The following is a 13,844-nucleotide window of genomic DNA, read 5'->3' on the forward strand; positions in this document are numbered from 1 at the left end:
TTTCTGTCTCCTTCCAGTCTTCTGTGTAGCCTCACTTCTCCCAGTAGGGGTGAACATTAGGCTGTACTGTCGTTATTTTCATTTTATATATTATTTTAATAAATATTTAGTGAACAATTATAATGAGAACAGAGAGTTCACAGTGTAAGATTGGATGATGTGTGAATTTACTCTGGATCCTGGAGGAAGGAGTTAATCTGTTTAGGGTCTCTAGATACATTACCTTATTTGCTCCTTTACTGAGCCATAAGGTACCCGTTGTCACACCACTTTCCACACAGATTCACTTATTCAAGGTCACATAAGTGTATGAGCGATTTGACTGCCTTAAGGGACATCCCTACAAGTGGAACTATTACTATAATACATAGAATATATAAATAAGCTCATTATCCCACCCCTCTTTCCAACTCAGAAAATTTAATTATGTGCTCCTGAAACATAATAGCTTTTGAAGCACTGATTCAAATGGATCTCTGCTTTGCTCAGCAGTAGGATTCCTCCCAGTAGCTTAAATAAGCTTCCAAGAAGCTCTTCCTCTCCCTTTTCATCGGTCTAATAACAATCTTTTCTCCCTCACTGTCCGTTTCTAGTGATACACAGGCTGGGTATTTTTTTTTTATAGATAACACAGCACAAGATCAAAACGCGCGCAAAGGAAATAAACGGCTCGGGGGTCGCATCCGTCATCCGCGGGCGGCGGCGCGTCGGCCCCGGTGCCGTGGGCTTGACTGCGGGCCTGACGGGCGTCCTGCTTCCCGACGGCGGCCGCGGAGCGGCTTCGGGTGGTTAAATCTCAGTCTTTCTGTCAGGAAACTGCCATGACGTCTTTTCTCACAACTCCTCATGTCTCATTACAAGCCTCCTTTCTTCTCTGCAGAGTCCGCTCTGGCATTGCAAAGGAAAGTGCCCACGCGGCACATCTTGCTCTCAGACCCCTTACCTTTATATTTTAGATGACAGGATGCTTCATTTGCTCATTAACAAAGAAGCTGAAATAGTTCTGAAAATATTGAAGCTTGCACAGGCATTGCTACTACAAATATAAAGGCTTGAGGTTTTTGTCTCCCCAATAGATTATAAATACATGTCCTTGCTCTGTTTTCACTGATTTAATATTTTCTAAGCAAATATTAGAGTATTTCAGTAAGTAGCTTAGTGCTTGTTATGTAGTGGATTTGTACCGTCCATATAAATATACAAAAAAAGCACAGGAATTTTATCAACAAATTTATGTGTGATCCAGCAAAAGCATAGATTTATATTCACAGATAAATATTGTAAAATATATGTATATACGTTCAGTTTGAGAATAAGAACAGGCTTTTGGATGGAGGTGATTTGTGAAAAAAACAAAAAACCAAAAACACCATGAAGGTTATGAATAACTTTGAGCTGGGAGTTGGCCTGAAGCACCGCATCTATGACTGGATTTATTTAAAGGAAAAAAAAAACCTCAAAACAGTCACAGAAATTGAAAAATGCATTTTCCGTCCTTTCTTCTATTTCACCTTCATTGCTTTCCTATTTTCATTGACAAATGGATGTGATGTTTTTATTAGATGAGTCAGTGCAGGAGTCAATGGAGCTGAATGTCAAGTTATCCTAGAAAAGAACAAGTATATACCACTTCAGGTTTTATTTCCTAGAAGCAGAGCCTGAGGCAGAAATTCGGCTACATGTATTTTGCTGAGGGAGTGGAGGTGTTCAGGAAAACCCTCTAAGGAAGTGGGAGGAGCAGGATAGAGGGGAGAGGACTGGGATATGGTCTTAGGTAAAGCCCAGTGTCGGCCCTGCCTGCAGCTGGTGAGCTCAGGAGTGGACCTCATCCCGCAGCCCTTCCCTTGAGGCAGTGGGGCTGGTGTATTATTATTCATTGCTGTCAGTTTGTGTGCGAGGCTGGAGGTTGAGCTGGGAGTATAATTTTCCTTATCTCCCATCATCTAAGTCCAATTCACTGCAGGAAGGGGCAGCTGTGAGCGGATAGGAGCCAACACTTACTCTTGGTAGCTAGAGATGAGTAGGCAGGCCCAGAAAATGGGGTTTGGACTGGCATGCTACTGTCACCTACATATAACTAACTAGGGTCTATCATTTTATAATAATGTGTGTGTATAGTAATTTGGCTGGAAAGGACCCCATACCTTCATATATAGGCTAAAACTTTGCCTTTTTGAATTCGTTCTATGAGCCAATGAACTCACTGTTGTTTAAAGTGCTGACATCTGGGGGTAGGTAATACTGCACACTCTTCATCTCACTTTTGTATTTATGAATAGATGATTGTTCTTTTAAGAGCTTGATACATTTAGTTGGAGGAAATGGATTTGAATAACACATAAGAAATAACTTCAATTCAAACTGAAGATACAGGCATGAAAGATAATACCGTGGCAGTTTGGGCAGTCAAAGGGATGGAACTGGCGAGGTACTGGCAGCAGCCTCCTTGCTTTGGGTCAGGCGGTGCTTTGTCTGGCTGAGTGAAAAGACCTGCACCGTCATCATGAAGTTGTAGGTCAGTTTGTAGCTTATTATTAGTTACATTATTTTTTTTCAATTCCACATGTAATTAATTCAGACTGGATTATTGTACGTTTAATTGGTGTTAGATTTCTCAAAGACATTTAGCAAGTGTAGGTTGGAGGAAGCAGGTTTTCCCTCAACCCTTTCAGTATATCGCTAATATTTCAGTCTAATTTAGGTCGACATTTACATTAGTTGAACTACACATAGTCAGTGTCAGCTGTAAAGAGAGTATCTACAACTATGTATACATGGATTTTGGGGAGTGTTTCCCTTTCTTTCATAAACTTCCCAAAATTAAAATCTTTTAAGTTGATAAAAGAAAATATGTGAAACATTCCATAATAAAAACTTAAAAAAATGAAGATGGGGTAATGTGTTTAGGTTGGCTCCAATTTTTATTATTATTATTAATAATAATGCAATAGATGTGCTTATACACCAGCCTTTCCCCATTGTTTCTGATAATTGTATCCTTTTTGCCAAAGAGTACATCAGTTATTTTTATTTACTGTCTCTTGTTTCAGAGCTTCTAGGAATAAACTGCAATGAAAAGAGCACACTTAAATATTAACCATTTATTTACAGTGAAATTCATCTATTGTTGCTATGTGTGATTATGTATGTGGTATTAAGTTCAGGAATAAAATGAATGGAACAGTTTTGCACAATTTTCTAAGCTCTAGAAGTGATTACATTTTTAAAGAGTTTTCTGCTACTCAAAAATTTAAAAGAACTTGTTTAAATTGCTATCTATGTTCAGAGCTGTGTTTAGAAGTAAACTTTTAAGGTACATTATTATATTTCAGTTTATTCCATAATTTATTTTTCATCTATTTAGATTCCTGCTTAAATCAGTTTTAGAACTTTTCTTTTTTCCTATCAAAATGTCTATTATATTAGAATTTTCAAGTTTATCATACAACTGTGCATTATGTTCTTGTGAAAAATAAGCAACAAATCTTTAATCAATCTCAAACTCTCATTTGATATCATCCATCCTCTTTCTCATTCTCAGCTTTGTTAATTCTTTCTTTCTCTTTCTCTCATAATTTTTTATTCAATTCCTTCTGCCTCAATGATTTCAGGATTAAAAGAAAATTAATGTTTAAACAAAAACTTACCAGGTTAGGTCCAAGCTTTTTGTATCACTGAAATTTTCTGGAATCCAGCAAGCCTTTTTGGTTTGAAGAATCTGACTTTTCTTTAGATGAGAAAATTTTCATTTTATTGTATTTTTGAGTATTATTCTATTAACACATTATTTCTAGCTTAAAATCATTTCTTGCTTATGTTTGTTTTTGTTTTTTCTCTTTGTATTCTGAGCAACTTTTGTGTTTCTGTCTTTCTCCATAGCAATTCAATTTTAGGCTGTGTTTTTTGTTTTTTCAGCCTTCAATGATCATTTAAATTGTTACTGAATTTTAAATTCCCTTTTTTTATTCTTCATGCAATTCTACTTTTATCCATGATTTTTTTTCTTGTATTATCCTTAAGGCTAAGCTTCTTGAATTTTATTAAAACTGTTTCTTGCTTTAAAAAATGTCAAGGATGCCAGGCAAATCTTTCCTAAAAAAACTTTTTTTCATACACTTCTTGAGGGAAGTCATTTTCACAGATGTGATTTTCTTTTTCACCTGTGTCTTTAGGACAATGTTCCTTGCTGTTATGCTTAGCAGTTTTTACATTCCTTCTTTTTCTCCCTTATTACTCATCCTGAAAGTGAGCGCTACCCAAACTTAGCATTGACGGGCAAGGTAGATGATGTGTTCTTAGCCTTCCAGGTAATCACTTGGTTAACAGCAGCCCCACCTTCCTGACCTCATTCTGAAAATCAGGTTAATGGCCCTTTTTCTGTTTAATATGCAACACTTAGTAGGCATTTCTCTACTTAGTGTATTGAAAGTGGGTTGTCCCCTCCCAGCAATGTTGGGGTTCTCCGACTTGCTCAGAGAGTTAGGGAGCTCACGTGTCTGCGTTCTCCAGCCTGCTCTGCTCTAGGCGCTTGTTTGTTCTGTGCCCCTGTTTATACCTTCCCTTGGGATCTCCAGGTCTCAGAATTTGATAAAATTTTGTCCTTCTCCCTTTCCCTTTTGCTGGACAACTGGAAGTAGTATCAGTGGTGACAAGGTCGAAGTTACCTAACTCCTAGAAACTCCTAGAATTCCGTGTGCTCCCAGAAAACAGTAACAACAAGAGATATTCCCCCACCCTTTTGTGATCTGGGAAATGGCTCACTGTGAAGAACCACTCTTCCCCATGTGGACTTAGGTAAGTCTTATAGATGCCCTCTTAATTACCTATGACAAAGCCAGATACAGACCCCCCAAATTTGCATTCTTTGCTTTGTTGGCCTTAAAGAAATGGACTGCCAGATATTTCTCCAGCAAAGACAGGTTTATTTGGGATCAGCAGGTAATTGCAATTCGGGGTCTACAACCGTGGCACACCCCCTGTAAGTCTTGCAAGGCAAAGGAAGAAAAGTGCTACTTTCGAAGGGAGGAAGAGGAAGTTGGGTGGGCTAGAGTAAACAAAGGGTCCTTGGCTTTTCATTGGCTGAGTACCTGCCAGGAAAGAGGAGGAGGATTTCTTCTTCCAGTTGGACTTGGGTATCTTTGCAGGGTGTGAGAGCTCCCCCTTCTGGTCTCCCAACTCTAATTGTGGTTTCTGTTTTTAAATTTTTAACACCTTCATAAATGATTGGCCGAATTATTTTGTCCCTATTGATTAATCCTAACAAGGTTTATTAACCAAATTTGGGGAAGTTTCCCTTCTTCCCCCAGACCTCTGAACTTTGACCCACACACAACCTGAGGCAATTCTCCTTAAGGATCTCTCCTAAGAATAATCTGACCTCAAGATAAAACATTCTCTGATACACACAGTCTGATCCCACCACCTGTGGTCATCCCACTTCCCCACTAATACATTCTAACCTTGTTTATTCCTCTATAAAAGTCCCTTTCTTCCTAACCTTGAGATGCTTGCAAATCTCATTGTTGGAGTATTCTCCCTAATACAATATTTTACTCCATCGAATTATCCTGGTGCCCCTGTCAACAATCAATGGACCATAAAGATAAGGGTTTATTTCTGGGTTCAGTTTTATTCCATTGATTTATCCTTATGCCAGTAACACACCGTCTTGGCTTCTGTAACTTTGTAGTCCGTTTTGCAATCAGGAAGTATAAATGCTCTAATTTTGTTCTTTGTCAAGATTGTTTTATTCTTCTGTGTCCCTTGCATTTCCAAATGAATTTTAGAATAAGTTTTTCAATTTATGCAAAAAAATCAGCCTGGGGTTTGAAAGGGATTGCATTGAATGTTTAGTAATTTGTAGACGTGTAGAAATGTGCAGAAAATCTGGGGAATTGTCTAATCTGAACAATGTAAGTCTTCCAATTACCAAATGTAAGGTTTCTTTCCATTTATTTAGATCTTCTTTAAATTCTTTCAATGATGTTTTGTCATTTTCAGTGGACAAGCCTTGGAGCTCTTTTGGGAAATTATTTCTGAATATTTTTTAATGCTGTTATATATGAAATTTCCTTAATTTTATTTTCAAATTATTCCCATTATCCTTTTAACATTTATTTGTTGAGGGGAGTTTTTCTCTTACTAAGGTTTGAAAGTTATGGCAGGCCCTGTACTGGGGTCCTACAGCTGCCATAACAAAGTACCATGAACTAGGTGGCTTAGAACAATGGAAATGTATTGTCCCACAGCTCCGGAGATTAGAAGTCCAAAATCAAGGTGTTGGCAGGACCATGCTCCCTCTGGAACCAGTAGGGAAATCCTTCCTTAACTCTCCCTAGCTTCTGGTAGTGTGCTGGCAATTCTTGGCATTTGTTGGTTTGTAGATGCATCACTTTAATCTCTTGCTTCTGTCGCCACATGGTCATTGATCCTGTGTCTCTGTCTTTACATGGCAGTTTCCTCTTCTTATAAGGAAAGGACACTAGTCTTATTGGATTAGTACCATCCTAATGACCTCTTTATAATTTAATTACATCTGCAAAGATCCTGTTTCCAAATAAGGTCACATTCACAGGTACCATGGGTTGGGGCTTCAACATATTTTTGGGGGACACAGTTCAACCCATAACATGTTCCATGAGGTTTCTAGGTTCTCTTAAGCACTGGAAAGTCCAATGATTTCTTTAAATTACAAAACCTAATTTTGGTTTGGAAATAGAACATCCAGCCCATGTCAAAGGTAAGGTGTGTACAAGTTGAGCATCAGGGGGGGTTTCTGCCCCTGGAGACAAATATAAGGCAGGTGTCTTTTCTCTTTCTTGCTGGGCTCCATTCCCACTTGCAAGCTGCTGTTTCTGACCTTCTGGGTTTGGAATGGAGGGAGAAAAGGAAAAAGGGGGCAGGAAGATTCTATTTTGCTGGGATGGGTTGTAAGCTGCCATCATTCTCCCTAGGCCTAGATAATACTTAAAACTGACCTTTCATGGATTCTTTGGAGACTCCTTTGTGAGCCTTTTGACTATAAATCCTGTGGCGTCTCTCCTATGCATACACTCATCTGGCTTTTTCCTCAGCTCCCGGTTTTCCAGTAGTGACTCCAAGCAGGTGTCACTGCTGGAGACCCCTTGTTTGTCCATGCTGGCAACTTTACTGCGAAGAAGCTTCCCTCATGTCACCTTTCTGAACGGGGTGCTGCACATCTGGTTCTTGGGAAATACTAAAGGATTTTTGTTCTGAAAAGCTCAGCTACCTCTCTTCAAAGGAAGGAACTAGCTATCTCTTCTTCTTTCGGATTTTTCACATAGTCCGGTGCTTCTAAACTACAGGAAATTCATACCGACCTCCCCTCATTGTAGCCCCTCTTAATATACTTTAGGTGAAGAGATGACAAAGGTTCTTTCCTTGACTGAACTCTGGCCAGGCTCTTCTGAGTCATTTTCTTGGGCAGGCTTCACATCTTGGCCATAAAAACTTGAACAAACATTAATATAGTTTTTGGCAGCTCAACGCTGCATGGCTACGATGATCCTAGTCCTTCTTAAAGTGCCTGCCTGAGGAAAGTCAGGGATTCCAAAAGAATTTACTGTTGTTCCAGCCCACACCTGAAGATAGGGCCCCGATTCCCAGTCTTTGTGGGAGGTAAGGGGCCTAACTTCCGCAAGCATCAGTTAGCAAATCCAGATGGCTTTCACGTGTACTGACTCCCTCTTCCCGTCCTGCTTTTTGTAATTTTTCGCTTTCCTGACTGTGCTGAGCCCCTGCTCAATCCCTCCCCACTCCTTCATTCATCCCTTAAAACACCCAGTCACTTCTGTAGAAACCAAAGGTGGGTTCAGTTCACACTGGACTCTTTCCTGTTTGCAGTGGTGATTACTGATTAAAATCAGTCCTTGCCACTTTACATAGTGTCCAGCTTTGTTCATCTTTGCTAGAGGGAAGCAACCTTTTCCTCTCCCTCTTTTCAGGAGGTAAGACGCCCAGCAGTTGAATGTCTTTCTTCAAAGATTCTGCCCCCCATTGTTCTCTTGGGCCTCCATGCTTTCATTGACCTGAACTCAGTCAGAGACATCTGCCTAAAGGGCCCAATTGCCATATAACTGGTTATTATAGTTTGAGTTCCCCCAGAAGCAGCCCCTGGACAGGGATTTGAATGCAAGTAGTTTATTGAGAAAGGGCAGAAAACATTAGCCAGGGAGTTGGGAATGTGGAAAGGGAGAAAAGCTTCTCTTCTAGAAAGAAGATGTATATTGAAACAGCTACCATGATGGAGGACTGAAGTTTAATCTCACAGGAAAACTCTGGGAAATTGTGTAAAATGCTGGCTTCAGAATGATCTCAAGCAGTGGTGTGAGAGAGAGTGATATTTATGCATCAGAGCTGGTCAAATGATGTTTCTTTCTAGCAAGAAAGTGAAAGAAAAAAGGTGCTACTTCCCTGGCACTTCCAGCTTGCTGTGCCTGTGAACAGAACTACTCTGCAGAGATTGGGAATAATCCTTCACACTCAGATGGACATCCTGGCAGCTGGAAATCTCCCTGATAACAATGAGATAGAAGACTCCAGGGGTACAGGTGGGACCCTGGCACTGTCTGCTATAGTCTGTGCCTTGCATCCTCAAATGCCATTTGTGTCAAGGTAATGCAGGTCACTATTTCTTAAAAAAAAAAAAAAAAGGAAAATATTTACAATACAAAGATTGAGAGGCTAAACTACAAGCTTGATCTCTGCTAGTACCATTGGTCCCATGTCCATTTATCATTTCCCCCTTTTTCCTCTTATTTATCACTTTGTTTTCTACCACCCATTCTAGATCGTCCCGCACTCGCACCTAGCACTTCTGCTCATCTCTGCTGCTTGCCCAGTGGGGTAACCCAGACAGACTATAGCAGACGCCTTGTTCACATCCCCTTGGATTCTTTCACCATTGTGTTTGTGTGTGTGTGTGTGTGTGTTTGTGTGTGTTGTGTGTGTGTATACACTGAGTTTCAGTGTTCTTTCCTGCCCAGCAGTCAGTACCTGAGCCCCTTTGGCACTGGGCTGTCATCAGGCTGCTGGAGCCCACTTTGTCTACAGATAAGGAGACTTGGAAATACATGGAAATTGACATCCACGTGGGGTCAACTCTTAACCAATGACTGATGGGTTCAAGAATGTAAATACTACAAGTCTCTTACCCTGTTCAGTACCACTGCGAGATGTCACATCCACTGTCTCCAGAGCCCTCCTGTGGGACAGAAACACTGTTTCTCTGTATCAGTCTCTGTTTGATGTCATACTGTTGCTTGGCCTCCTTCCTTCCTATCTCAGTGACTCTCCTCTTAGTGTTTCCTGGGAACATCTCCCTAATAAATAATTTTTCAGAAGAATCCTTGTCTCAGGCTCGGCTTCTGGAGAAGCCCAGCCTTAGACCTTGATGTGAAAGGTTGGAACCCCTGGTGGCCATGCCTTGGTTAGCTGTGTGTCAGGCAATTGCACATTTGGGTTTTAGAAGCACCAAGAAAACTAATCAAACTCCTGGGTCCCAGAAATACTCACCTTTGTCTGCTGTGCAACAGTAGCACTATCTCCTCATGGTCCTCAGGGTCAATTTCCCCTGCCATTATAGTAAATCTGTTTTTTCCTTTGTTTGTTTGTTTTTACCTGCTGATCACTGACATACAGAGCACCAAATGACCAGAGAGTAGCCTAGCTGGAAGTTCGGTTTTAGTGGATGCCTCAGCATGGCCTCTGCTAGTGCTGCTTGTCACGTGGGTGACTGTAATGATGAAGGGATCACTTCTAATTCTGTGACTTAGAATACTCTATTTTTCAGCATCATGTAATGGCTATTGGATTAAAGAACATACAGCATATTGAATGACAATGTCCCAACATTGCATAATATCATCTCCAAGCTAATGCCTCAGCTGAGCCTTTCAGAGGCCCTTCTAAAGTTCTGGGAGGCAGCTATTTCTGGGTAATGTGATAAATTATAGGACCAGTGAATCTGTGACCATGGATTCACAGTGGCCCCTCTTTAGCTGAAAAAAATGGACCTCTTGGTCAGGGATGGTAGGTGGGAATCCCATGATGACAAATCAGACACTAGGCGAGCCCTTAACATTCTTGAGCTAAGTCAAGTTACTGCAGGCAGGAAGGCTAAACCCAAATCTGAGATAATGTTATTCTTGTTAAAATGAATTGCTGTTCTCTGTTACCAAGTGGCTGGTTGGTGTTCTTGAGGGGTAGTTTCCTAGAGGTGGCCCATCTTGATCTCTGTTTTTGATCGTTAAGCAGCTGTAGTAGCTAGATCAGCCTCGGTGAGGTAGACCCCTTACTGTTGAGCCCATCCGTAGCCTCTGTATCTACTTCTGCCTTCTGTTAACCCACTCTTCTTCTATTTTGGTTGTATAGTATGAGCAATACCCTTGCTGCCTGTGCATCCAGTTTGCCTGAAGGCACTCTCTGCACTATAACTGATCTTTAGATCCCTGAGGGTCAGGTCTCACTGATGCCACTCTGTCTTTGATGTTTGTTATGGTAATTACGTCTACCTTGCCTCCGGTTAGTTACATTTTGCCAAATGGCTCCTGCTGTTTTGCAAAAAACTGCTACCTCCATTGACCCTTGGAATCCCTGTTCCATTGAATTTAGTGTCTTGATACATATAATCCTCTTTGATTCAGACATTCTTTTATTAGCCTCATCTTTGTCTTCAATGTTTTAAATGGAGCATTTTGCTTCCTAAAAGGAAGCTCTTGGTATTTTTTCCAGATTGGATAAGCTGTAAACAACTGGGCTAATCAAGTTCTTAGATTTATTGCTTTCCCTTCTTAATTTATTTGAGAATATCTAGTATCTGTGCAGCTACTCATTTATGAGAAGAAAACCCAATCAAACTTGGTAGGCTGACAGAAAATTGAAAGATAAATGAAATCTTCAACCTGCCTATTCCTTTCTGAGAACTCACTAAACTGTCACTTTAGTGTTTCAATCGTCTATTTAAGATGCTCTTTTTATTGGTTTATTTCGTGTAAATTCCGATCCCTGATAAGCTCCTTTATAAGACAGTCATTGAGACCTCATCTTCTCTCTCCTATACCATTTTGCTTGTAGGTATATCTCATTGCATGCCTGTCTCTGTCATGAAATTGCCAACACTCTGTGTAAAGCAAGCTTATGTCATTTTAATTTCTGTATTTCCTCTGCCAAATATAGTAGGCATTCAATAAATGTCTATTGAGTGAAATGATTACATGAATAAATAAGATGACTGTTGCCACAATTTCTCTTACACCTTGTTTCTGGTCCTCTAAACATCTTATATTCCTTTCATCTGGTTTTCTAGTCTTGAGTAGAAGTCTAGAGAATAGACTGGAAGCAGCTCTGCCAAGCACCTTCAACTTACTCACTTTCTCATTTGCATTAAAAGTCTCATTTTTGCAACAAGTCTTCCATCACCCACCCCACTGAGCTATATTACTTGTTCACTCTCACTCTATAGTGTTAAAACAGGACTCTTTTCCCCCTCAGTTTCAGCTGAGATATCAAAGCCCAAGAAACATATAGCAGATATAGCATTCTCATACAAGGACTCACATAACCTAAAGGGAACCAGCTAGGATGAGTTAAGATTCTATAAATTAGATTCTGCCAATATTAGAAGTCCTCTGCCTTGGTCCTATAAAAGAGCAGGCACTCGGGAGTATCAGGAGATTCCACTGGGAAGAATTTTTGGCCTGTATGACATATCCCACACCTACCTCTCACTCCTAACTGTAGGAGAGGAGTGTGTTGGCAGGGTTCTTTAACTACACCTGCAGGGAAGGAAGGCTTCAAGAAAACTACTCAGAAAGATGAACAGGTGTCCCCAGAATTTAAGATTATTTAAGGGTTAATGTGAAATGCTATGTCTAGGTTGGCCTGAGACAGCAAAGCAGAAAGACAGGGCTAAGTTGGAAGTCAACAGCATTTCCAGCATCGGGTGGGGCAAAAGTCTTTCTTGGCCATGGATCTGATATGGGCAACTTGAGCAGGATCTTTTCTGAGACTTTCTCCCAAAGGGCTCTTTAGATGGGTAAAGTGAAAGAGATTTCTCCAAAAGAGCTATCTAGATGGGTGAAGTGACCCAGTTAAATGAGGACAGACCTTCTGAATGAAGGTCCAGATGATGTGGAGAAGTCAAAAGCAGCTAGCTTGGGGAATGTCGCTCTGGTGAAGATACTTGCAGATGGAAGTTCCCGATGGAGGACAGTCATATGGACCTATCTGTGGGGTCTGTGGGAGTGAAAGTGAGCTGTGAATACCCACCAAACTTGGAGGACACCAAGGCTAGATCACAGCTTGACCAGACACTTAATTGTATGAAAAAAAAGTTAATAGAGGTACTGAGGATTGAACCCAGGACCTTGTTCATGCTCAGTGTGTGCTCTACCACTTGAGCTATACCCTCCCCTCTAATTATACCTTTTTCATTTAATCTATTTTTCTCTTTCAGTTATAGAGGAGGAGCAGAAAGTTGGGGTGGGAAGAGGCTACTGTCCATGAGTGCAATATTATCCCCAAACTGGTCTAGAACACCAGATTTTTGTGTCATACAATTTATAGTCTCCTTCTCATAAATAATTAGTATTCTTGATGGAATGCTTCAATAATTTTCTAATATTTAATGGGATTAAGACTTGTTCTGGGAAATCATTCACCTGTCTACTCAACTGTCATTCATCTAGTGATCCCTATTAAGAGTAAATCTTTGAATTAGCCTACTGGGGGCCTTATTTCTTGTAGTAAGATTGTAATAAAACTTGGGCACCTACTCACAACTACATTGTTAGAAGTTTTGTTTGTTTGTTTATTTTTTCACCACACTTCCTTCCCACTCTTTAGCTAGATCTGAGCTGGGTTAAGAGATTTGTTTATATTGAATTAAACTTAGAGACATAATACTACATAAAATTGGACTGAAAGTTTTAATTATTGAAGTGAGATGAGATTACTCCTGTGACTAAGATGTGCTGTAAAGGCTAAAGTGCTTATAGGAAGAACTAGAGCCCACTGAGTATTGGAGGGGTAAAAGGGGAAAGAATAAAGTAGCTTTTTCATTGTGCTCTACTAAACAAGGTTATTATCATTTAGTTATCCATATAAGTCTTCATACATACCTGTGACCCCCCACACTGAGGTAACTTCTCTTTCCGTTGATTCATGAGCACGGCTCACGTTGCATTAGTGCAGTGTACTAGTCAGTGTGTGATTGTAGGTCTAGTCACCGGCTTTTCAGTGATAGATGCTTGAGATAATGTACTGAATGCAGAAATTCCCTGTTAGTTGGTGGAGACTCTAATATGTTGCAGAATGTCTGAGATCATTTGTATAGTTAATAAAAACTATTAGGCGATAACTAGATATTCTCTCAGCTTTCAGATACTTCACCATTTCTTTTATTCACTCAGACCTTTATATGCTACCAGACTCTTTCCTATCATAATTATGGTACATCAAATTCAATTTGCAGGTTTTTTTTGTTTGTTTTTTTGGTTTTTTTGGTGGAAGTTAAAGAGAAGAAATGTTTTTAAAACTTATGTTAATATTTTACTCCCTGATCTTCATTCATTTCTAGTTGAGTGTCTTGCCCATATTCTGTGTATAATAATTAACAGTTAAATTGGATGAAATAACATGATCTCATATGCAAAGGAAAACAAAATCCTGTCTCTTAGTTTGGCTGGTAGAAAACCACAGTCATTGCCTCTGTGCTCATTACTCCAGCGATGTTTCACAAATCTATCAATTTTATCAAATGTTTGTCTTCTGAATTTTGTACTTTGTTGTTTGGTACATAAATCTTTGTATCAGTTTGGGGGATT

Source organism: Camelus bactrianus, chromosome 2 (genome assembly GCF_048773025.1).
Source record: "Camelus bactrianus isolate YW-2024 breed Bactrian camel chromosome 2, ASM4877302v1, whole genome shotgun sequence".
Classification (NCBI taxonomy): Eukaryota; Metazoa; Chordata; class Mammalia; order Artiodactyla; family Camelidae; genus Camelus; species Camelus bactrianus.